The 27,338-nt window shown below is 42.8% G+C and overlaps 1 pseudogene; it reads left to right on the top strand.

Moving 5' to 3' along the window:
* LOC122945946 overlaps positions 1-17,864 on the top strand; it is a 64,205-nt pseudogene extending 46,341 nt beyond the window's left edge.
* The last annotated feature ends 9,474 nt before the right edge of the window (positions 17,865-27,338 follow it).

Consider the following 27,338-nt stretch of genomic DNA (forward strand, 5'->3'; position numbering starts at 1 on the left):
ATGCTACGATGGTTTGTGATCGATTGATATGCCTTACTCTTTGAATAAAAATAAATTTGGTTAAGAATATAACTACTATAATACTGCCTCCTATGTACAAGAATATACCTACTATAATACTGCTCCTATGTACAAGAATATAACGACTATAATACTGCCTCCTATGTACAAGACTATAACTACTATAATACTGCCTCCTATGTACAAGAATATACTATAATACTGCTCCTATGTACAAGAATATACCTACTATAATACTGCCTCCTATGTACAAGTATATAACTACTATAATACTGCCTCCTATGTACAAGAATATAACTACTATAATACTGCCTCCTATGTACAAGAATATAACTACTATAATACTGCTCCTATGTACAAGAATATATAACTACTATAATACCGGTTCTATGTACAAGAATATAACTACTATAATACTGCTTCCTATGTACATGAATATAACTACTATAATACTGCCTCCTATGTACAAGAATATACCTACTATAATACTGCTCCTATGTACAAGAATATACCTACTATAATACTGCCTCCTATGTACAAGTATATAACTACTATAATACTGCCTCCTATGTACAAGAATATAACTACTATAATACCGCTCCTATGTACAAGAATATAACTACTATAAACTGCTCCTATGTACAAGAGTATACTACTAGAATACTGCCTCCTATGTACAAGATATAACTACTATAATACTGCTCCTATGTACAAGATATATAACTACTATAATTACTGCCTCCTATGTACAAGACTATACTACTATAATACTGCCTCCTATGTAAAGAATATAACTACTATAATACTGCTCCTAGTACAAGAATAACTAATAATACTGTTTTATGTACAAGATATAACTACTATAATACTGCTCCTATGTACAGAATATAACTACTATAATACTGCCTCCTATGTACAAGAATATAACTACTATAATACTGCTCCTATGTACAAGAATATCACTACTATAATACTGCTCCTATGTACAAGAATATACTACTAATACTGCTCCTATGTACAAGAATATAACTACTATAATACTGCTCCCTATGTACAAGAATATAACTACTATAATACTGCCTCCTATGTACAAGAATATAACACTATAAACTGCTCCTATGTACAAGAATATAACTACTATAATACTGCTCCTATGTACAAGAATATAACTACTATAATACTCGCTCCTATGTACAGACTATAAGCTACTATAATACTGCTCCTATGTACAAGAATATAACTACTATAATACTGCTCCTATGTACAAGAATATAACTACTATAATACTGCTCCTATGTACAAGAATATAACTACTATAATACTGCTCCTATGTACAAGAATATAACTACTATAATACTGCCTATGTACAAGAATATAACTATAATACTGCTCCTATGTACAAGAATATAACTACTATAATACTGCTCCTATGTACAAGAATATAACTACTATAATACTGCTCCTATGTACAAGAATATAACTACTATAATACTGCTCCTATGTACAAGAATATAACTACTATAATACTGCTCCTATGTACAAGAATATAACTACTATAATACTGCTCCTATGTACAAGAATATAACTACTAATACTGCTCCTATGTACAAGAATATAACTACTATAATACTGCTCCTATGTACAAGAATATAACTACTATAATACTGCTCCTATGTACAAGAATATAACTACTATAATACTGCTCCTATGTACAAATATAACTACTATAATACTGCCTCCTATGTACAAGAATATAACTACTATAATACTGCTCCTGATGTACAAGAATATAACTACTATAATACTGCTCCTATGTACAAGAATATAACTACTATAATACCTGCCTCCTATGTAGCAAGAATATAACTACTATAATACTGCCTCCTATGTACAAGAATATAACTACTATAATACTGCTCCATGTACAAGAATATAACTACTATAATACTGCTCCTATGTACAGGAATATAACTACTATAATACCGCTCCTATGTAGCAAGAATATAACTACTATAATACTGCCTCCTATGTACAAGAATATAACTACTATAATACTGCCTCCTATGTACAAGATTATAACTACTATAATACTGCCTCCTATGTACAAGAATATAACTAGCTATAATACTGCTCCTATGTACAAGAATATAACTACTATAATACTGCTCCTATGTACAAGAATATAACTACTATAATACTGGCTTCCTATGTACAGGAATATAACTACTATAATACTGCTCCTATGTACAGGAATATAACTACTATAATACTGCCTCCTATGTACAGGAATATAACTACTATAATACTGCTCCTATGTACAAGAATATAACTGCTATAATACTGCTCATAGTACAAGAATATAACTACTATAATACTGCCCCCTATGTACAAGAATATAACTACTATAATACTGCCTCCTATGTACAGGAATATAACTACTATAATACTGCTCCTATGTACAGGAATATAACTACTATAATACTGCCTCCTATGTACAGGAATATAACTACTATAATACTGCTCCTATGTACAAGAATATAATTACTATAATACTGCCTCCTATGTACAAGAATATAATTACTATAATACTGCTCCTGTGTACAAGAATATAACTACTATAATACTGCTCCTATGTACAAGAATATAAGTATTTCGGGGGGCGGAGCTTGGCTGCCTTCCTGAATGGCTGCCTGTTGCTGAGCTCCTCCGGCTAGCTGGTGATTAACCCCATTAAAAGCACTTTTTTACCTGCGCAAATGGGCAAAGCGGGGAGAGACCGCAGCAAGGACCCTTTAGAGACCACCCAGGTCCGCTCCAAACAGCCAGACATGGAGCAATACCTGAAAAAGCAGCCCAAGGCCCGTGGAGCTGAGACCCCCAAGATGGCGCCGGCTGCCTCTCAGCATTCTGAGGGAGAAGACTATTCTGAAGCAGGAAGCGCTTCTGACATCTCGGAGTACAAAGCCCGAAAACGGAGTGGAGCTCTATCAAAGACAGCACTTCGGGAGGTCCTGGACGCCGCTCTGGCTCCCCTGAGACAAGACCTAGCAGAGATCAAGGTAGACCTGCGCAGCATGGGGCAGCGGGTGGCGGACTTAGAAAATTCGCATGATGCGATTATTCGCCACGAGGGAGAAATATGCGCAGTATTAAATTCGCAAAAAGACTTCCTTAATGACGCTTTGCTGCGCATCGAGGATCAAGAAAATCGCAGCCGCAGGCGAAATATTCGCATCCGGGGCCTGCCTGAATCATTCGCATCGGAAGCGCTGGAAAAAATCGCATGCGAAATTTTTGCGAATCTTTTGGGAACGGACAGAGCTGCGAAAATCACAATTGAGAGGATACACAGAGCTTTGAGACCTAAACCTAAAGGCTCTGAGCCGCCGAGAGATGTGTGTGGCCTTCTTAGTTATGTGGACACTGCGGCTCTGCTGAAAGCAAGTAGAGAAGCAGACAGCTTGAGATTTGAAGGCACACCGATCTTGTTTTTTCAAGACCTGGCTCCTACTACACTGGCGAAACGCCGAATTCTCCGGCCACTCCTAGAAGCTCTCAAGGCCTCTGCCATCCAGTTCAGATGGCTTTACCCATTCGGCCTGGCCGTTATGAAGAACGGGAGACAGATTACTGTACGCTCCCCTCAGGATCTAAACGCTGCCTGGGTTCACCTGGGTATTTCACCGCTGGAGATACCGTCCTGGATGCCTGCCGATCAGGGAGTGCCGATACCCTCGCCTCCAAGCTCGGACCAGTGGAATACCGTCACCTCGGGTAAAGCTACCAGACCTAACCGGGAACGCCATCTTCCCGCTACTTCCGAGTTTCCTCCGCACCGCTGAGATGATATGTCGCATATGGGACACTATTCAACTCTACAGCCCAATAAAAGGGCACTGCCTTCGCTGGTCACCCAGCCTGTGACCCCTGATGACACCCAGATGGCGTCCCTTGTTACAGCACGAAAGAGACTTTCCCTTTTCGCTCTATTTGGGACCTTGTTTATGCTACGTTTTATGGTTCACATTACTCTTCCCCCCCTCCCCCCGAGAAGCTGGGGTTTAACCAGCGTCTAACCCGGTTTACGACCCTACCCCCTGATGGCCTCCTTCTGGCCCCTAAGGACTCCACGAGACCCCCCGCCCGGTAGATCCCGGCTGTCCGCCGTCATGCAAATGGATCGTTTCACCATCGGGCGCCCTGTGGAGCTTTCATTTCTCTGTGTTTTATGCTGGTTTTTGCATTTAACTTTCCTTTATCTTATTTGCAGATGTTTTGTTCGTTTTGTCTGTGTCTTCCTTTCTCCTACCGTGTCTTTCCGTCCTTCTTCCACGCTTGATTGGTCTACCACTGATGACATGCAATGTACCCAACCACCACCCGGAGATGGCTGAAGTCATAGTTTCCTCTTTCAACGTGAGAGGTCTGAATGAGCCATGTAAGAGGTCGCAAATCCTATCTCTACTGCAGAAAGACAAAGTCTCCATAGCATTCTTCCAAGAGACCCACTTCCGGTCGGGTAAGATACCTAATCTTCCACCCAAAAAATTCTCACAATGGTACCACAGCACACATAGCTCGGCTAGCAGAGGTGTTAGCATCGCCATTCACAAGCAACTACCCTTCGTAGTCTCGGCTTCTTCCTCAGACCCAGATGGTCGGTACTTGTTTGTGAAGGGCGTAATTGCTGACACTCAGATCACACTAGCTAACGTCTACGCTCCAAATAGGGGACAGGTCCAATGGCTGATTCAGACCCTCAAGCTCTTATCCTCCTTCAAGGAGGGCATTGTAATTTTAGGGGGAGATTTTAATGTGGCCCTTGATCCTAGCTTAGACTCCTCCTCCGGGAAGTCGGCTATTACGCACATACGTTTGAGGCGTTTGAAATTGGCCCTGAAAAAATTAGGTGTGTTTGACACATGGCGCACTCTAAACCCCTCTGGTAGGGATTATACCTTCTTTTCCCATGCCAAGTCCTCATACCATAGACTGGATCACTTCTTCTTATCCTCCAAACATGCCCAACTGCTCCTACACGCCAAAATAGGTAATATTACTTTGTCAGATCACTCCCCAATTTTTATACGTTTCACCTTGACCTCTCTTCCAAAAAGGGAATGGAATTGGCGCCTCAATGACACCCTCATCTTAGATCAAGCCAACTCCCAGAAGCTAGCTTCCTCTCTGACAGAGTTCTTCCAGCGGAATAACGCAGGTCCCACACCTCCCTCACCACCGATTGTATGGGAGACCCATAAAGCGGTGATCCGAGGTGAACTTATCGCCCTCGGCTCCCACGTTAAGAAACAACGCTCTCAAGCCATTGCCACCCTTATGTCCCTAATTGAGTCGCTCGAACTTACGCACAAACAATCACAGGCACTTAGTTGTGCCACTGAACTTAGAGATGCTAGAACTAAGCTTAAGAACTTACTTAATGTTACATCAGCCAAACTGCTCCTACGCTCTAGATTTAAATCGTACGCTCATGGCGATAAGGGGAACAAACTTATGGCAGCGCTAGTTAAAAAACAACATTCTGATTCTTTTATCTCTGCTATCAAAGATGCTAAAGGAACTCACCTGAAGTCTACCCCTGACATTGCGATGGCCTTTAGCACCTTTTATACGGAACTCTACAATCTTCCACCCCCCTTGAATCAGTCGCTTAATACCCTCACGGACGCCACGGAAGAATTTCTTTCCTCCCTACATCTCCCTAATATCACCCAATCCCAGGCAACTCAACTAGTAGCCCCAATAACAGATGCTGAAGCGCGGAAAGTACTGGCCTCTATTCCCTCAGGGAAGAGCCCTGGACCTGACGGCTTCTCCATTACGTACTATAAAGTTTTTCAAGAGGTCCTAGTCCCCCACTTCCGCTCTATGTGTAACCACCTACTGAACGGTGGCCACCTCCCCCCCCCAATCGCTTTCGGCCCACATTACGATTATTCATAAAGAGAACAAAGATCCTCTAAATTGTGGTAGCTATCGCCCAATCTCCCTCCTTAACACGGACGTAAAGTGGTGGGCTAAGATATTGGCTCAGCGAATTCAGCAGATTCTCCCCGATATCATCCATAGGGAGCAGGTTGGGTTTGTCTCTGGCAGACAGGGGAACGAAAATACAGTCCGCCTCCTTCACCTCATGAATTGGGCACGGAGCACTTCAACTCCGCTAGCCTTGCTCAGTACAGACGCGGAAAAGGCCTTTGACAGGGTCAGTTGGCGGTACATGTCTGCGGCACTGTCAAAATTTGGCTTCCCTGCTCAGTTTATCGCGGCTATTTTCTCTTTATACTCGTCCCCCTCTGCCAGAGTCAAAGTCAACGGCACTCTTTCCCCTGCCTTTGCCATATCCAATGGCACTAGACAGGGATGCCCCCTCTCCCCGTCTCTTTTTGTCATAGTATTGGAAACGCTGCTATGCAAGATTAGACAGGACCCCGCAATTGAAGGCATCAAGATGGGCTCTTGTATGCATACCACCGCAGCATTTGCCGATGATCTATTGATTATGACCACCAACCCCACGATTTCTTTCCCACGGCTCCATTCTCTGTTCGAAGAGTTCGGGTGGATATCTAACTTCAAGATTAATTATAGCAAATCCATGGCCCTGAATGTTTCATGCAAGTCATATGTAGTCAAGGACCTTAAACGCGCCACCTCCTTTGCTTGGGCCCCCCGTGATATTACGTTTCTAGGGATACGAATCTCGGCTAACCAAGATGACCTATTTAGTCTGAACTACGGCCCCCTACTCAAAGATATTAGAACACATCTACAGTCCCTTAAACTCCCCTTCATCTCCTGGATGGGAAGGAAGAACTTCCTTAAAACCTTCATTGTACCCAAACTTCTATATTTAATACAGACACTACCAATTTGGCTACCCCGCTCCTTTTTTATGGAAATACGCCGTGTGTTCTCTTTGTTCATGTGGGCGGGCAAGTCCTCCAGGATAGCGTACTCAATATTGACAAGAGAAAAGAGATTTGGGGGCTTTGGTATGCCCGACATCCAAACTTATTACACAGCGTCGCTCCTGAACAGGTGCTTTTCTCTCCTCTCACGCCAACCCCCGAATCTTTGCGTACAACTGGAACGTGCTCTTCTCACCTACAAAGAAGGACTTATCCTATGGGGAATCCGCACATGCACCCCGAATAACGCATTTGCTTCTCCCATTTGGAAAGGCATGCTGGTGGAATGGGCCAAACTGTATAAATCTCGAGACATCAGATTCCCTAATATCCACCTCCCCCTACATCTACTACAGAACTATATCCACCCCGATATACTCAGACCCTCCGGAGTCTGGAGCATACTTTCTGACCTTACCTTACAAGATATAGCTTCCACGTCTGGGGACTTGGCATGGGACAAGATTCAGGGTCTGCCAAAGGTTAAAGCCCTCTCCTTCCTATCTATTGGGGCATTTAGCCGGGATGTTAAAGCCCTCAAGCTACCTTCCCCCACTGATGATACACCTACTTGGCTAGAAAAGAAGCTTTGTGTTCCCGAGTTACCGAAAAAGCCCCTCTCGACACTCTACAGGGAGCTGCTCTCTTCTGCTCCTCCAGCACTGCACTTTATGTCTGCCTGGGAAAAGGAGCTCACAATCCAACTGACTGAGCCGGAGAAGGCCTTTATCTTAGCCCATTCACATGGCTTCAACCGATGCATCAAAATTCAGGAGAATTCCTACAAGTTACTGACCCGCTGGTACAAAACACCAGAATTCCTACATAGGCTCAACCCTGACATTCCATCGCAGTGCTGGAGGTGTGGAACAGAAGTTGGCTCTTTGTCACACATATGGTGGTCTTGTAGTAAAATTCGCCCCTTTTGGTCTCAAATAGAGAACACAATTAACCGGATATGCGCCTCTAAGGTACGTCTGGATGCAAAACTAGTACTCCTCTGGTGTCCCAACGATTCCCTTACTCCTGCCAAAGCTGACCTCCCGACCATGCTTCTTACTGCAGCGCGTTTGTTGGTACCCCTCCTCTGGAAGAATGACTCACCACCCTCAATGTTACTGTGGACCGAGAAAACAGATCAACTGTTTAGATTTGAGGAATTAGCCCATTGGGAAACTCGCACACGCTCCAAATTTCTCAAACTGTGGCGACCATGGGAGAAATACCGCAACCCCGAGTGAATTGGAAGAACTCCCTCTCCTCCTCTACCCACCCCGATTCTACCCCTCCTCCCAATCCCCACCCCCCAATCTTGTCTGTGTCTTTTCTTTCATTCGTTGTTACTAAATTGTTTATACTCACTATGTTAGTAGATCTGACATGGTCTGTGAGAATATTGGCACCCATTATGCTGCTGCCATCTGCGAATGGCTATATATTGATGCATGATTCTTTGTCCAGACCATATGCACTCTCAATAAAAAGAGTTTTGGTTAAGAATATAACTACTATAATACTGCTCCTATGTACAAGAATATAAGTATTTCATTGTATAAGATGCAGTATGTGTCAGACAATATATAATATAAGGAGAAGTAATGACTCCGCTGTTTCACCGTTTAGGGGACATATGGACATTAGGGACTGGCGCACAATCACTATAATTTCCTGCAATCAGAATGGGTGAGTACATTTGTATTTAAATTCTTGCACTGCAAGAATTTTTCTTACACCATGCTTTACACTGCTGCTGTGCTTGTTCAGAATGTCTGCTTTGCACAAGATGATGAGCTGGGGATTGTATTTTGCAATGACTGAAGACCATAATTTTACAGTTTGACCCTTTGTGGTTCTTGTGATTTCTGATATTTGGGGGGGGGGGGGGCAGGCCACAATTTTGTATTTCCTTCCATTCTCAAAATGTCTTATTTTTGTGTCACAGGGAAAACAAATCATTGATCTTCAGTCACCGGCAGGAACCTATGATTGACAGGTGAGATGATGACTACTCCTAAGGTTGCATTCACAGGACTGTATGTATTTTGCGGATCAGCAAAAAATATGGATGACAGCTGTGTGACGTCTGCGTTGCGTCCGTCTTTTTTTGCGGATCCATCATAACAATGCTATTCCCGTCTGCAAAAAAGACAAGAACAGGACATCTTCTATCTCATTTTCCAGAACTGCAGAACAGGTATACGGATGCGCACAGCGCGCGGTGTGCTGTCCACATTTTTTGAGGACCCATTGAAATGAATTGGTCCACATCCAATCCGCAAAAACTGCGGATCAGATGCAGACCAAAAATATGGTCATGTGACTGGGATGGTGCGTGGATGTAGAGTTACAGCAGCTCTCTGTCTGCTCCCTGCACTCATCTGTATGAGACATGCAGGAAGACAACAGAAAGTGACAGCCAGGAGAACACGAAAGCCAATGGAGGAGCAGAAATTAAGAGAAACATCAACACAAGGTGGCGCTGTAACTAAAACTAATCATGGAAGCTCACATTTTGGGCCAATGCTGGTCCCTTCCTCAATTAGAAACACAAAAGTGGGAGCGTATATATATATATATATATATACACTCATTTCTATTTTCTACATTAAATATGACATAATTGTTTTGTTTAATGAATGTAAATGTTCACAAGTGTAAAAGCCATATCTAACCAGTAGGTGGTGCTGGTGTACATGATCCTGTGATATTATTTCCAGCAGTAGGTGGTGCTGGTGTACATGATTCTGTGATATTATTTCCAGCAGTAGGTGGCGCTGGTGTACATGATCCTGTGATATTATTTCCAGCAGTAGGTGGTGCTGGTGTACATGATTCTGTGATATTATTTCCAGCAGTTGGTGGCGCTGGTGTACATGATCCTGTGATATTATTTCCAGCAGTAGGTGGCGCTGGTGTACATGATCCTGTGATATTATTTCCAGCAGTAGGTGGCGCTGGTGTACATGATCCTGTGATATTATTTCCAGCAGTAGGTGGCGCTGGTGTACATGATCCTGTGATATTATTTCCAGCAGTAGGTGGCGCTGGTGTACATGATCCTGTGATATTATTTCCAGCAGTAGGTGGCGCTGGTGTACATGATCCTGTGATATTATTTCCTGCAGTAGGTGGCGCTGGTGTACATGATCCTGTGATATTATTTCCAGCAGTAGGTGGCGCTGGTGTACATGATCCTGTGATATTATTTCCAGCAGTAGGTGGCGCTGGTGTACATGATCCTGTGATATTATTTCCAGCAGTAGGTGGCGCTGGTGCTCACTGGTAGGATAAGAATTAGTTTTCCTTTTGCTATAGGTCGGTATCCACCATGTAGTGAAGCTGTTCAACCACAAGATGTCAGCAGTGAGCTGAATGGACCTTTACATAGAGTTACAGCGCGGGGAATATGGGGTCACTTCTCATGAATTTACCGTTCATTGGGGGTGATTTCGGAGACTGTCTATTGACAGATAATTGGTTTGAGTTACAGAGGAGATTATTTGGGGGGGTTAAAGTCTTACTTCCGATAAACCTCTGTCTTTATGAGAACTTCACTTCTGTCGTTTGCTGAGGTTACGATGTGATCGATCGGAGGGACGGTGATCGGATTTTACACGGATGTGTTTGGGGGATCGTCTTTAATGTGATGGCGAGGTAGAGTTTGGTTGGCGACATATTGTGATCCACAGCAAGCGTCTATGAGACAGAGGACGTAACAGGACTGAGCGATTGATGGGGTGTAATATGGACTCCTCTCCTGCTGTGTTTACTGGATTCAATATACAGGCTCTGAGGATTGCTGACAGTCTCCAGATATGATGGTTTCCTCTGGGGAGGGGGGGGGGGGGGGTCAAGAGGTGACGTTCAGTAGACTGTGGATCCCTTTAAGAACATTTCTGATGGTTCCCTGTGGTTTTAAAGTGAAGACTCTGCTGTTTGTTGGGTTCTTGTCTTTTCTTTTTAGTTTTTTTCTTGTTCCCAATGGTTCTTAATGAACCCGTCCCTAATAAATGACTCCAAAGCTCCTGACAAGGCGTCACTTTCGCTGTAAAAGCAGACAAAATCCCCACACTAATACCAAGGCTAAAAGATTGTAGGGAAATACTGCGGGTATTGTCCAGAACTGCAGACAGCAAACTCAAAAACTACCAGTGATCCTCACCCCTCTGGTTGGAAAGAAGCTAATGCTACCCCTAGGTGTTCACCAGAGCCTGCTGCATGGACTTGGCTTCTAGGGACCCAGGTCACATCTGTGGTAGAAGACAGCAGAAAACTAGTGGGAGCTCGCTGGTAGCAGACTGACCAGACTGACCAGGAAGGTACAAAAAAGTATTGGACAAGCAGAGTCAAAACCAAGAGAGACAGATACAACTGGACAAGTAGACAAGGAGTAAATCCAGGGACAAGCCAAAGGTCAGTTCACCAGGAGAATTAATAGAAGGCAAGTCAGCAGACTGAGGGTTAATCCAGAGACAAGTGAAAAGTCAGCGCAGCGGGAATTCTAATGCCGGAGCTGAGAGGAGCACAATGGACAGAAGCCAAGACACATACGTAATCACAGGCAGTGACACAGAATGATTGCCTGGTGGAAATCCTCTGCCCGGCCTTCAGATTGGACGCCGAGTTGGAGCGCGGTTTTTCTTTACGTCCTCCTTTCACTGATTGGATGATCGTCCGGAGCTTGAATTATTGGCATGGTAACTTTCCGGGAAGGGCCATTAGTGGATATGCTGCACGTGATCTCCCCAGAACCGCCACACAAACCAAAGTGACGACTGCTGGGGAAGAGGAAGACACCACGGGATGGCAGCTAGGTAAGTTCCTTACAGCATTGGTGCCCATTACCCCTAAAAAGAGAAATAGAAAATTGGGCCAAATCTAAAAGATTTAATAATTTTGAAGAGTCGACTGCGGGAAAGATGGAGAACAAGAAAAGCAGACGAGATCCCAACAGACATCAGAACACTCACTATATAACCATCATACATGTGCTGAATAAACAGAGATCCACCATTAAAACCAACCTCCCTAATGTCCCCTATGGAAGGGCCCCAACTCTGAAACTGCTTGTGGCCCCCAGTCATTCAGAGCAGCATAAGAGGAAGCCATCAGTAGTCTCGAAATGAAGAAGAAGGGGAGCGATCGGTGCAGCAATCCTCGGAGCCGCAGGAGAGGAGGTCCATATTACACCCTTGTCGTGGATCACAATATATGTCGCCAACCAAACCCTGCCCCCCCCCCCCCCCCCCGTCACAGTAAAAGCCGATCCCTGAAACATGGCGCATCGCATATATTGAAAGATACGTAGAAAATCTGATCTCCGTCCTTCCAACGTTCTCACAGAGAGGTTTATCGGATAAACGACTCCAAACTCTCCGGCTCCAGGTCTGATTCCGATCTGCGAGAACATTCATACAACCGTGTCCATAGCGGATACTGGAAATTGTGTGATAGTTCCATCCACAACCCGCCAAATACAACTTTAATATTTTGTCCATATTAAAAATTTAATATTTCAAATAAACTACAATAAAATATATTCTCCATTTCAACCAAAACCAATGACCTGTCCATGCCCAGACAGTCTCCGGAATCGCCCCTCCCCCCAGTGAGCAATAAGTTCATCAGAAGTGACCCCATATTCCCCCGCGCTGTAACTCTATGGAAAGGTCCATTCAGCTCACTTGTGGCTGAACAGCTTCACTACATGGTGGATACCGACCTATAAAAAAGGGAAATTAATTCTTACCCTTCCAGTGAGCACCACCGCCACCTACTGCTGGAAATAATATCACAGGATCATGTACACCAGCGCCACCTACTGCTGGAAATAATATCACAGTATCATGTACACCAGCGCCACCAACTGCTGGAAATAATATCACAGGATCATGTACACCAGCGCCACCTACTGCTGGAAATAATATCACAGGATCATGTACACCAGCGCCACCTACTGCTGGAAATAATATCACAGGATCATGTACACCAGCGCCACCTACTGCCACAAATAATATCACAGGATCATGTACACCAGCGCCACCTACTGCTGGAAATAATATCACAGTATCATGTACACCAGCGCCACCTCCTGGTTAGATATGGCTTTTACATTTACATCCAGTATTCTGCAGGCCAGCAGAAGAGATCTGAAAGACAAGCACAAGCCGTGGCCTGCAGCAGGGAGAGAGACTAAGGCATCTGGCACCCGGACCTGCTGCAGGCATAAGAGGGCACGCGGAGCGCCGTTTTAACATGTAGACCGATCAAATACAATGAAATAACACTGCTGATGTCTTCTCTGTTTCCAGGATGCTGTACGAGAAACCAGAAGCCCTGAAACCTCCGTAAGTTACTACAAGTGCTTAGAGCAGTGGCATACATAAAGAAGTAAGGGCCCCATAGCAAGGATCAAACCAGGGCCCCACACACAGGAAAGAAGGATTTACACCTAAAACCCTTTCAATGACCCTTGGATCGTTTTTTCCACTGCCTCATTTGCTAAAAGGTGTTCCTTTAGAAGGTATAGTCCTGACCGAGTTTTCACCTCCAGTAGAAGAGACGATAATCCCAACTAAGACTGGGCCCACTCTTGCATTTGGGCCCCGTAGCAGTTGCATGGTCTGCCGCTATGGTAGTTACACCCCTGCCTGATAATCATAGTAATTGATTTCAGTGGAACGCTGGCTACAGACATAAAAGGTTCATACAGGTCCCATAGGGGAAACAGGCTTAGTGGGTACAGTCCTTACAGTCGGCATCAGAAGAGGTAGAATTTAGTGCAGCTTCCTGTCCTAAGAGATCGCCTTGTCGTTGGTGGACAGGCACAAATACATAATTTTGTACAAAATGTATTTGCCAAGAATCTCACAGTTACGGCTCATGTACACGACCGTTGTCGGCCAGTGCCCGTATTGCAGCTTGCAAGCAGTGGGTCCGTAATATATAGGCACCGGCTGTTTGTGCACCTCATCACGGATGTGGACCCATTTACTAGAATCTACGGAGTGCTTCCGTGGTTTTCTGTCCGTGCCTCCATGTTCTATTTTTTTTTGTGCTGCGAACGGATCAAGGTTCTATTCAAGTTGATTCCGCATGGATGGTGCCAGTGCATTGGGGACTGCAATTTGTGGCCCCCAATGCACGGAACGGACGGCACACGTTAGTTTTCCGGAGCCCTTATAATGAAGCTTTAGCATTAGTACCTTTTCTGTAGTGAGTATGGCTATTGTATTTACTTTATTATTTATCTGTGTTATTACGTTATTCTATGAAAAAATTATAATGCAAAGCAGAAAAAAACATTAAAATCTTCAAAAGATGAAACAATGCGGCCCTCACCCCAAAGCCGGTGTATTTTATGGATTTATGAACAAAGTAAGGATTTTATGGTGAGCGACGCATTGTTCCATCTTTTGATGATTGGACTGTGAAGTATTTGACCCAGAGCACCACTTATCCACTGCTTGCTGTCCCTGAGCAAGTTCCATAGAGTTCAATGGTATCGCAGCGATCTGAGCAGAGGAAGGTAGTGCCGACACATGTAATTTATTGAACAAAAATTTTTTTACATTTTAAATTTTTAAGATAAAACAATTTGGTGCAACAAACTGCTTTTGTAACATTTTGGTAAGGGCGGGAGATTACATGTTATTTCTAGATAACAGTTTGGCTGCATTTCCCATGAAAATGTAAAACTTGTGGTTGAAAATGGAAGAGGGAGCAATTGTCTAGAGAGCGAGATCTCCGGGCTTTATTACTTGTGGAAAACACGGCCAAACGCAAACTGGAATAACACTTTCATCTACTTGAAAAAAAATAAAAAGCCACACTGGGTGTAATGATTAATGCTCTTCTCTCTTCCAGACGGACAGATGTTCTCACGGTGACTCCATGGCTAGCGCCGATTGTATGGAATAGACTCTACAATATAGACATACTCAACGCACAATTCCACAAGAGAGGAGTTCACATTGGACTGACTGTGTTTGCTATTAGAAAGTAAGGAAATCCAGACAATTCACACTCATTCTATATACATTCTATATAGTATAACTTCTATAATATTGCCTCTTATGTACAAGAACATAACTACTATAATACTGCCTCCTATGTACAAGAATATAACTACTATAATACTGCTCCTATGTACAAGAATATAACTACTATAATACTGCTCCTATGTACAAGAATATAACTGCTATAATACTGCCTCCTATGTACAAGAATATAACTACTATAATACTGCCTCCTATGTACAAGAATATAACTACTATAATACTGCTCCTATGTACAAGAATATCACTACTATAATACTGCCTCCTATGTACAAGAATATAACTACTATAATACTGCCTCCTATGTACAAGAATATAACTACTATAATACTGCCTCCTATGTACAAGAATATAACTACTATAATACTGCCTCCTATGTACAAGAATATAACTACTATAATGCTGCCTCCTATGTACAAGAATATAACTACTATAATACTGCTCTTATGTACAAGAATATAACTACTATATTACTGCTCTTATGTACAAGAATATAACTACTATAATACTACCCCTATGTACAGGAATATAACTACTATAATACTGCTCCTATGTACAATAATATATTACTATAATGCTGCCTCTTATGTACAAGAATATAACTACTATAATACTGCCTCCTATGTACAAGAATAAAACTACTATAATACTGCATCTTATGTACAAGAATATAACTACTATCATACTGCTACTATGTACAAGAATATAACTACTATAATACTGCTCCTATGTACAAAAATTTAACTACTATAATACTGCGTCTTATGTACAAAAATATAACTACTATAATACTGCTACTATGTACAAGAATATAACTACTATAATACTGCCTCCTATGTACAAGAATATAACTACTATAATACTGCTCCTATTTACAAAAATATAACTACTATAATACTGCTCCTAGGTACAAAAATATAACTACTATAATAATACTGCTCCTATGTACAAGAATATAACTACTATAATATTGCATCCTACGTACAAGAATATAACTTCTATAATACTGCATCCTATGCACAAGAATATAACTACTATAATACTGCTCCTATGTACAGGAATAATATTACTATAATATTGCCTCCTATGTACAAGCATATAACTATTATAGTATTGCCTCCTATTTACAAGAATATAACTACTATAACACTGCCTCCTATGTACAAGAATATAACTGCTATAATACTGCCTCTTATGTACAAGAATATAACTACTATAATACTGCCTCCTATGTACAAGAATATAACTACTATAATACTGCTCCTATGTACAAGAATATAAGTACTATAATACTGCCTCATATGTACAAGAATATAACTACTATAATACTGCTTTCTATGTACAAAAAAATAACTACTATAGTACTGCTCCTATGTACAAGAATATAACTACAATAATACTGCTCATATGTATAAGAATATAACTACTATAATACTGCTCCTATGTACAAGAATATAACTACTATAATTCTGCTCCTATGTACAAGAATATAACTACTATAATACTGCTCCTATGTACAAGAATATAACTACTATAATACTGCCTCCTATGTACAAGAATATAACTATTATAATACTGCCTCCTATGTACAAGAATATAACTACTATAATACTGCCTCCTATGTACAAGAATATAACTACTATAATACTGCTCCTATGTACAAGAATATAACTACTATAATACTGATTGGTTTTCTTCTTGGTTTATAAACCACATGTTTTCTGACCATTTGTTCTGTTCTCTTTCTTAGATACACCCAGTTTATTAAACATTTTCTGGACACAGCGAAGAGAAGTTTTTCATGACTGGACACCGGGTCACTTATTATATAATGACCGACCAGCCCGCTGCCGTCCCCAACATTACGTTGGGTGAAAAGAGAAATCTGGTTGTCCTGGAGGTCCCAGCCTACAAAAGATGGCAGGACATCACCATGAGGAGGATGCAGATCATTCGCGACTACATCCATGATCGGTTCATCAATGAGGTGGACTATCTGGTGTGCCTAGATGTGGACATGGAGTTTAAAGACCAGGTTGGGGTTGAGATCCTCAGTGATGTTTATGGAGTCATCCATCCGGGTTTTTTCACATCGTCTCGCAAGGAGTTCACCAATGAAAGGAGACCTCAGTCTGCAGGTTACATCCCCGAAGACGAGGGTGATTTCTATTACACGGGGTCCCATTTTGGGGGCACAGTGGAAGAGATCTACAAGTTGTCCAACCATTGCCACCACGCCATGCTGGCCGATAAAGACATAAACATAGAAGCTCGTTGGCATGACGAGAGTTATCTCAACAGGTATTTCCTGTATTACAAACCCACCAAGGTCCTGTCTCCAGAGTATTCCTGGAACTACTACTATGGAGACCCGGCCATGGTGGAGAAGAAGAGATTTATTGTTTTTCCTAAAGATTATGCCAAAGTACGTGACAAAAAGTGACGCTCCACACAGCGGATTGGAGGTTGAGGGTTTTTATGCAATATCTCTAATTCTTCCATAGTCCTCATCCTCCCGCATATTAGCTTAGACCTCTTTGTTCTTGAGTTCTCGTATCTCGAGAATCTTCCATGTTACTCCTCATGGATGATACTTGAACCTGATTGTGCCTGCACTGGATCCTGCTGCCATTCCGTTGTGTGCATCCGTGTCCGTTCCGTCATTTTTCAGTTTAGCGGAGGCCCCATTCATTTCTATAAAGCTGTAAAAAAAAATGATAGTCTTTCGTTTTTTCTCCGTGTCTGTGATCTGTGATTCTAGTCCGTCAAAAAAATATAACTTGCCCTATTCTTGTCAGTGGAAAACGAAAGATGGACCCATTCAAGTCAATGGGTCCGTCAGAAAAAACTGATTCACAACTGGTATGTCATCCGTGTCCACGTCCTTGTCCTTTTTTTTTTCTACAAGACCTTGGTGCAAAAAAATTATACTTTTCATTTACCTTCCTTTTTTTTTCCCCTGTCAGACAAAAAAAAAAAGGAAGACACAAGGAAACACAACTGAAACAAAATTGGACACGAACCACTGAAGCCAAATCACTGACAGTGAAAAAACATGAGGCCTGAAGCTTATTATAATGGCCATGCGATGACTTGTAGAATAGTTTTTGGATTGAGACATCGTGTTAACTATATTGACATTCTTTTGTGAAATTTGTGTAAATTATTATATTTTTTTTTTGCATGGCCACTCGTAATTTTTGTAAGTGTGATGCTGAGATATCACCCACACCAAGGAGCCCGAGCCAAAAAAGGGGTAATCTGACTGTAAACAGTAAGTTAGTTTACCTTTACAATTTGGCGCTGCAGGTCAGCTGCGATCCTAAGCATTCACCGCTGTCATTTAAGAATCTTCTAGCAAAATGTGACTGCAGCAACCAAGCTGAGCCAGCACTATGACTATGGTGGTAAATGTAGAGAATACACAGCCTTTTTAATGTCTTCTCGCATCTTTAAGCACACTCAGCCTGCAGGACCTGCCCCCATGAGCACGGCAAGGGGAGGGTGTTGAAAAATATGGATCCCAGCCATGTATCGCCTTCATAAACTGCAATTAATAGCGATCGTGCTCTGGTCTAATGGACACTGGCTCCCTATAAATGACAATCACTAGCCCATCATTATGTCTGCTTCTTAAAGGCATAGGTCTAACAACTCTGTTTACTTCCAGGACTGATGGGCTTATACAAGTTGATTAAAATATGCACAATGTGCTGTAGTGATAAGCTCCTCCCTCTGGGCTGTCCTGTAGTGCTGTGATAATAAGCTCCTCCCTCTGGGCTGTCCTGTAGTGCTGTGATAATAAGCTCCTCCCTATGGGTTGTCCTTTAGTGCTGTAATAAAAAACTCCTCCCTCTGGGCTGTTCTGTAGTGCAGTGATAATAAGTAGTGTTGATCGAGCACCAAAGTGCTCTGGTGCTCTGATCAAATACCTCAGGATGCTCGGGTGCTCTACCGAGCACCCGAGCACAATGGAGGTCAATGGGAGAACCTGAGCATTAAACCAAGAACCCCCCGCTCTGAATAGGGAATGGTGTCTGGTTTATAGGAAAAGGTCAGACATTGATAAAAACACCACCGAAATGGTTCGGGAACAGCATAGGGGGGATGTCTGGATGCATCTTGGACTCCCAAGTCGCTGCTGGAAACAATGTTGTCCGAGTAGTGCGCCACTTTTACAGACTGAAATAATACGTACAAAACCGAAGATAAAAATCGATTTTAGGGGAAAAATTGTTAGGAAACATTCTTTCCTGTATATTTACTTGTATATAAATTGCAAGTGCTGCCAAAAATTACAAGGAAGAGGCACTCAGATACAACCTGTATATCCCATAAAGGAGGGCATTATACATTAATGGCCTGCTGGTGACCCTCAAAAACATTAGGAGCAAGGGCCTGCTGGTAACCCTCTAAAACGTTACGGGTGAGGGCCTGCTACTGATCTGACCCTGGTAGATGTAGGTGAGGGCCTACTGGCGAGCTGACCCTATAAAACATGGTTGAGGGCCTGCTGGTGAGCTGAACCTTTAAAACATTATATGTGAGGGCCTGCAGGTAAGCTGACCCTCGAAAAAATTGTAGGTGAGGGCCTGCTGGTAAACTGACCCTCTAAAACATTTCATGCGTGTGCCTGCAGGTGAGCTGGCCCTCTAAAAGATTGTAGGTGAGGGCCTGCTGGTGAGCTGACAATCTAAAACATTACATACGATGGCCTGCAGGTGAGCTGGTCCTCTAAAAGATTATAGGTGAGGGCCTGCTGGTGAGATGACCCGCTAAAAGATTGTAGGTGAGGACCTGCTTTTGAGCTGACCCTGTAAAACATTATGGTTGAGGGCCTTCTGGTGAGCTGACCTTCTAAAACATTATATGCGAGGGCCTGCAGGTGAGCTGACCCTCTAAAACATTACATGCGAGGGCCTGCAAGTGAGCTGGCCCTCTTAATGATTGTAGGTGAGGGCCTGCTGGTGAACTGACCCTCTAAACCATTATATGCGAGGGCCTGCAGGTGAGCTGACCCTCTAAAAGATTGTAGGTGAGGGCCTTCTAGTGATATGACCAGCTAAAACATTACAAACGAGGGCCTGCAGGTGAGCTGGCCCTCTAAAAGATTGTAGGTGAGGGGCTACAGGTGAGCTGGCCCTCTAAATGATTGTAGATGAGGGCCTGCTGCTGAGCTGACCCTCTAAAACATTATATGCGAGGGCCTGCAGGTGAGCTGACCCTCGAAAAGATTGTATTTGAGGGCCTGCAGATGAGCTGACTCTCTACAACATTAGGAGCGAGGGAAGATTAATAAGCATGTTGATATGATGAAAGAGGAGGAGGAGGACAAGAAAAGGAAGATTGAACCATATACCATTTTTTGTGGTGGAAGGGGTACATGGGAATACAGTGTATTCAGTACATTATAGAAAAAACATTTAAAGTGCCTTTATGTTCAGCTGCTTTCCTCTGGTGGAGTAGAGAAGTCAGGGGCAATCCAGGCCTTTTTCATTTTTATAACAGTCAACCTGTCAGCATTTTCAGTTGACATGCAGATGCGCTTATCAGTTATTATGCCGCCAGCAGCACTAAATACCCGCTCTGACAAAACGCTGGCGGAAGGGCAGGCCAGCATCTCCAAGGCGTAGAGCGCCAGTTCGTGCCACATGTCCAGCTTGGACACCCAGTAGTTTTAAGGCACAGAGGGATCATTGAGGAGCTGATATGGTCTGCTACGTACTCCTTCCATCTTCCAAAATGTTTCCCTCCTTGTGACACTAGGCCGCGCATCAGGGTGAGGGTGCTGGCGGGGTGTCATGAAACTATCCCAGGCTTTGGAGAGTGTTGCCCTGCCTCTGTTGGAACTGATGTGTGTTCCCCTGGTCTCCTCTCTTTGGTTGCCCAAAGAACTATGAACTCTGCCGCCAGCGTTGTCAGCTGGAAATTTTGGAGCAATTTTTCCACAAGGACCTTCTGGTATTATACCATTTTGCTCGTCCTCTCCACCACAGGAATGAGAGATGAGATGTTCTCTTTGTAGCAGGGGTCGCGAAGGGTGAACAACCAGTAATCAGTGTTGTCCAAAATGTGTAAAACGGGAAAGGCAGCCTAGCATAAAGTCAGCCATGTGTGCCATATTCCCAACAGGCAAGACTTCGCTGTCGTCAACAGGAGGATGACTCTTAATCTCCTCATCCTTTTCCTCTTCTTCTGCCCATCCACGTTGAACAGATGGAATTAAACTTCCATGGGTACTACCCTCTGTAGCGGAGGCAACCATCTCCTGCTCCTCCTCCTTCTCATCATCATCCAATTTGCGCTGAGAAGACAAACTGAGGGTGGTCTGGATATCGCCCTGTGTAATGTCTTCCCCCATTTCCACCTCTTCCACATGCAAAGCGTCTGCCCTAATTGTGAGCAGCAAGCTTTTGAGTAGACACAGAAGTGGGATGGTGACGCTGATAATAGCGGCATCGCTGTTCACCATCTGTGTTGATTCCTCAAAGTTTCTTAATACCTCACAGAGGTCAGACATCCATGCCTACTCCTAGCTTGTGAAGAGCGTTAGCTGACTAGAAAGGTGATGACCATGTTGCAGCTGGTATTCCACTACTGCCCTCTGCTGCTCACAAAGCCTGGCCAACATGTGTGTAGTAAAAAGAGGAAGCGCACTCAAAGTGTCCCTGGTGCCAATCAAGGGCTGTTAAGCCACCATCCAAATGATAAAGTATTCAGGCACTCAGGTTAAAATTTTGCAATTAAAGTATAGCTTTATTTCACATTATCTGCAACTTCCATTTGCCCAGTGGTACATATCAATAATAGAATATTTCTGACCGGACGTTTCGGTCACGGTGAACCTTCATCAGCGGTCACATTATCTGTGAGGTGAGTAGAGGCAATCCTTTGGCGCTGGATGCTATACTTTAATTTCAAAACCTTAACCTGAGTGCCTCAATATTTTATCATTTAGCCTTTTTAATGTCTTCTCGCATCTTTAAGCACACTCAGCCTGCAGGACCTGCCCCCATGAGCATGGCAAGGGGAGGGTGTTAAAAAAGTTCAAGGTGCACGTTACACCTGGTGTTGCCTTATACACCTGCGCCGCCCCCGTGCCCACCCACGGCTACAGTTTCACCACATTACACCGCAGCAATGAGAGGCTCACACAGGTCCGCTGACTTCACTCCACCTGCTATTAGGCATTACTAATAGTGGTTTCACTAGCTGATCAGCCAGAACATCTCCAGAGTGGCCGGTCTTGTGGGGCGTTCCCCATATACAGTGGTTAGTACCTGTGGAAAGTGGTCCATGGAAGGATAACCTGCGACAGGTTGAGGGGCATCCACGGTTCATTTATGTGTGTGGGGCGAAGGTGAGCCCGTCTGGTCTGATCCCACGGAACAGCTACTGTAGAGGAAATTACTGATAAATGGAACTTGTCTTTGTAAATGGGGAGAATTATACTGCATCCATCTGTATTCTGTCCCTTTGCTCTGCTCCTAGACTGTTATCTATGCTTCCTATACAATCCATTAAGGGCTCATGCACACAAACGTATTTTCTTTCCGCGTCCGTTCTGTTTTTTTTGCAGAACGTATGTGGAACCATTCGTTTCAATAGAAAAACATTCAGTTTCCGTATGTCCATTTTGCAAAAAAATAGAACAGGATAGGACTGTTCTATTAGGGGCCAGCTGTTCCGTTCCGCAGAATACGGAATGCACACGGACGTTATCCGTATTTTTCGCGGATCCGTTTTTTTGTGGACCCCAAAATACATACGGTCTTGTGCATGAGCCCTGTGTATATTATATACAGTCCTTCATACAACCCTTGCAGATACTTACACTGACGAGCAAAAGGGTAACAATGTTTTGCACTTGTGACTTTCAGGCTCCATATCTCACCATCCACTACAGCTTGGAACGTGAGACTCCCATCATTTTATAGACCTTCATCCCGGCTATCTCATACATACATTGGACTTGCAGCTACTTGGCATCTGATTAGTTCTGCAGAGTCTTGTCAATTTTACTGTGACTGACTTGGGTGTGAATACAGCTTTTTCTTCACCTCTACCCACAAGTGTTCAATTGGTCTGAGGTCTGTGGGAAACTATAGGGGAAAATCCAGCAGTGGTTCAGTGGAAATCAGTGGCAAGGACCACTTAATTTATTTATTACATACCCACATTGCCACCACTTAGAGGAGCCTGGCACCACCTCAACCAGCTCCATTGCCCAATCTGACCTCGTGTCTGAAACCAGTTTCTCCACTCGGTTCGGAAACTGGGTTTTTGAGTCAACCACTGACCACCTGTGGCTACTCGACTCCCATAAGGGAAATGCCAACCAGCTGCTTTTCTCCCCCTAGACAGCTGGCACACCACTCAGCAATGCCTAGCCCCGACATGTGGATCTGCCAGGTATTACCTGGTATCACCTAGCTAGATGAAGTACCGCAATCCTCCCACAGCCAGCTGGCACACCACTCAGCAATGCCTAGTGCTGACATGTGGCTCCACCAGATATTGCCTGGTGCCACCTAGCTAGTTGGTATACTGTGGCTGCGGTTGAATATCAAAACTGATAACTGATTATATACGTCCTAACCTAAAGAATTATTAGGAACACCATACTAATATGGTGTTGGACCCCCTTTTGCCTTCAGAACTGCCTTAATTCTACGTGGCATTGATTCAACAAGGTGCTGATAGCATTCTTTAGAAATGTTGGCCCATATTGATAGGATAGCATCTTGCAGTTGATGGAGATTTGAGGGATGCACATCCAGGGCACGAAGCTCCCGTTCCACCACATCCCAAAGATACTCTATTGGGTTTAGATCTGGTGACTGTGGGGGCCATTTTAGGACAGTGAACTCATTGTCATGTTCAAGAAACCAATTTGAAATGATTCGAGCTTTGTGACATGGTGCATTATTCTGCTGGAAGTAGCCATCAGAGGATGGGTACATGGTGGTCATGAAGGGATGGACATGGTCAGAAACAATGCTCAGGTAGCCCGTGGCATTTAAACGATGGCCAATTGGCACTAAGGGGCCTAAAGTGTGCCCAGAAAACATCCCCCACACCATTACACCACCACCACCAGCCTGCACAGTGGTAACAAGGCATGATGGATACAGGTTCTCATTCTGTTTATGCCAAATTCGGACTCTACCATTTGAATGTCTCAACAGACATCGAGACTCATCAGACCAGGAAACATTTTTCCAGTCTTCAACAGTCCAATTTTGGTGAGCTCGTGCAAATTGTAGCCTCTTTTTCCTATTTGTAGTGGAGATGAGTGGCACCCGGTGGGGTCTTCTGCTGTTGTAGCCAACCTTTCTGTCCCATTCTGACATTCAGTTTAGAGTTCAGGAGATTGTCTTGACCAGGACCACAACCCGACATGCATTTAAGTAACTGCCACGTGATTGGTTGACTAGATAATCGCATTAATGAGAAAGAGAACAGGTGTTCCTAATAATTCTTTAGGTGAGTGTATATCCTAACCTAAAAGCGAGGGTGGGTAAATCTAAAACCCGTTTGAAGAATATAGTGGCTCACCCTGTCAGTAACTATGAAGTGGGTGCTGCAAAGCCTGAATGACTCACCCAGTCAGAAAGAGTATATAAAATAGTAATGTTTGAGGCTGAGCACTCGCCACCTGGGCTATAGAAGACAAAATGGCTTCAAAACACCTGGATAGTTTATCAACTAATTAAAAAGGCACATAGTGTGTACCAAATGCATAAAATTGGACAATGCATAAAAATAGGCAATACATATGGTGATAAGGCATTCTTCAGATACATAAATGAAAAAAGGAAACTAAAATAAGTAATTACCAAATTAAAAACAAAAGAAGGAACTTATATGGAAGAAGATAAAGAACTAGCTGACTGCCTCAATGAATACTTCTGTTCAGTTTTTACAAAGGAAAATGAAGGAGAAGGACCTCAGTCAGGAAAGAAGACTAATGAATCTTTTGATGCATGTGTCTTTACAGAGGAAGAGGTTCTAAGTCAACGGTCTAAAATTAATACAAATAAGTCACAGGGGCCTGATGGGATACACCCAAAGCTATTAGAAGAGCTCAGCGGTGAACTAGCATAACCATTAACAGATTTATTTAACCAATCACTGGCAACAGGAGTCGTCCCAGAAGATTGGAAATTAGCAAATGTTGTGCTGATTCACAAGAAAGGTAGTAGGGAGGAATCGGGTAACTATAGGCCAGTAAGCCTGACATCAATAGTGGAGAAATTATTGGAAACCATACTTAAGGAGAGGATTGTGGAACATCTAAAATCCCATGGATTGAAAGATGAAAAACAGCATGGGTTTACTTCAGGGAGATCATGTCAAACTAATCTTATAGATTTTTTTGATTGGGTGACTAAAATAATAGATGGCGGAGGTGCAGTAGACATCGCTTATCTAGACTTTAGTAAGGCTTTCGATACTGTCCCACATAAAAGGCTTATCAATAAAGTGCAGTCTTTGGGACTCCCATATTGCTGAATGGATTAGGCAGTGGCTGAGGGACAGGCAACAGAGGGTTGTAGTCAATGGAGTATATTCAGACCAAGGTCTTGTTACCAGTGGGGTACCTCAGGGATCTGTTCTGGGACCCATATTGTTTAATATCTTTATCAGCGAAATTGCAGAAGGCTTCAATGGTAAGGTGTGTCTTTTTGCTGATGACACAAAGATTTGTAACAGGGTTGATGTTCCTGGAGGGATACACCTAATGGAAAAGGATTTAGGAAAACTAGAGGAATGGTCAAAAATCTGGCAATTAAAATGTAATGTTGATAAGTGCAAGATAATGCACCTGGGGCGTAAAAACCCAAGAGCAGAATATAAAATCAGTGATACAGTCCTAACCTCAGTATCTGAGGAAAGGGATTTAGGGGTCATTATTTCAGAAGACTTAAAGGTAGGCGAACCATGTCATAGAGCAGCAAGAGATGCTAGCAGAATGCTTGGGTGTATAGGGAGAGGCATTACTAGTAGAAAGAGGGAGGCGCTCATGCCGCTCTACAGAGCACTAGTGAGACCTCATCTGGAGTATTGTGCTCAGTACTGGAGACCATATCTCCAGAAGGATACTGATACTTTGGAGAGAGTTCAGAGAAGAGCTACTAAACTGGTCCATGGATTGCAGGATAAAACTTACCAGGAAAGATTAAAGGACCTTAACATGTATAGCTTGGAAGAAAGACGAGCCAGAGGGGATATGATAGAAACTGCTAAATACATAAAGGGAATCAAAAAGGTAAAAGAGGAGAGAATATTTAAAAGAAGAAAAACTGCTACAAGAGGACATCGTTTTAAATTAGAGGGGCAAAGGGTTAACAGTAATATCAGGAAGTATTACTTTACCGAGAGAGTAGTGGATGCATGGAATAGCCTTCCTGCAGAAGTGGTAGCTGCAAATACAGTGGAGGAGTTTAAGCATGCATGGGATATGCATAAGGCCATCCTTCATATAAGATAGGGCCAGGGGCTATCCATAGTATTCAGTATATTGGGCAGACTAGATGGGCCAGATGGTTCTTATCTGCCGACACAGTCTATGTTTCTATATAAATACAGTGAGATTGGTGATGATAAGACTTTGAGATAGAGTATATAGTCATACGTGAGAATTCTAGAATGTTGTGAAATTCACATAATGACACCATAAAAAAGTAAATAAGTAAAGGTGAGCGTATATGGAACCACCGGTAAAAAAGAAATTATGGAGCAATTATATCATACACTGATGATAATAAAAGCGTAGGTATTCAGAAGAAAGTTGAGATGTTTAGATTTGACATCAGAAAAGAACCACAGAGTCATAAAAAACTATGACTGAGGTCTTCAGGGAACTTGAAACCCTCCTACATAAACAACTTAAACAGAGATGGGAGATCAGATCCCTTACACAGTGTATAGAAAATGGACATATTCCTAAGGACCTCTCTTTGTCCAAAACTCCGGCACAAGATCTCCTTGATATCCATTTTAATAAGGAATGGGACACGTTCTTTTTTGATCAATCAGTGGCATTTATCCAGTTGATCATTAAGAGAAGGGTCCAAATATTAGAAGAAACTACAAACAATATACAGAATGTAAAAGAAATTATAGAAAAATTTCTGAAAAACGAGGAGTTCAATATTTGGCAAGAGAGACTCTGTAAAAGTATAGATAAGTTAGAGCAGGACATTATGGATAAAAAAAATAATAAAAAAAATTTAAGAATAAAGAAAGAAGGTACCTACATCACAAACATTTTTCACGGAATGTGCACAAACACAAGAAGATACAACACCAAATTTTTAAAAAA

Source organism: Bufo gargarizans, chromosome 9 (genome assembly GCF_014858855.1).
Source record: "Bufo gargarizans isolate SCDJY-AF-19 chromosome 9, ASM1485885v1, whole genome shotgun sequence".
In the NCBI taxonomy this organism is placed as follows: Eukaryota; Metazoa; Chordata; class Amphibia; order Anura; family Bufonidae; genus Bufo; species Bufo gargarizans.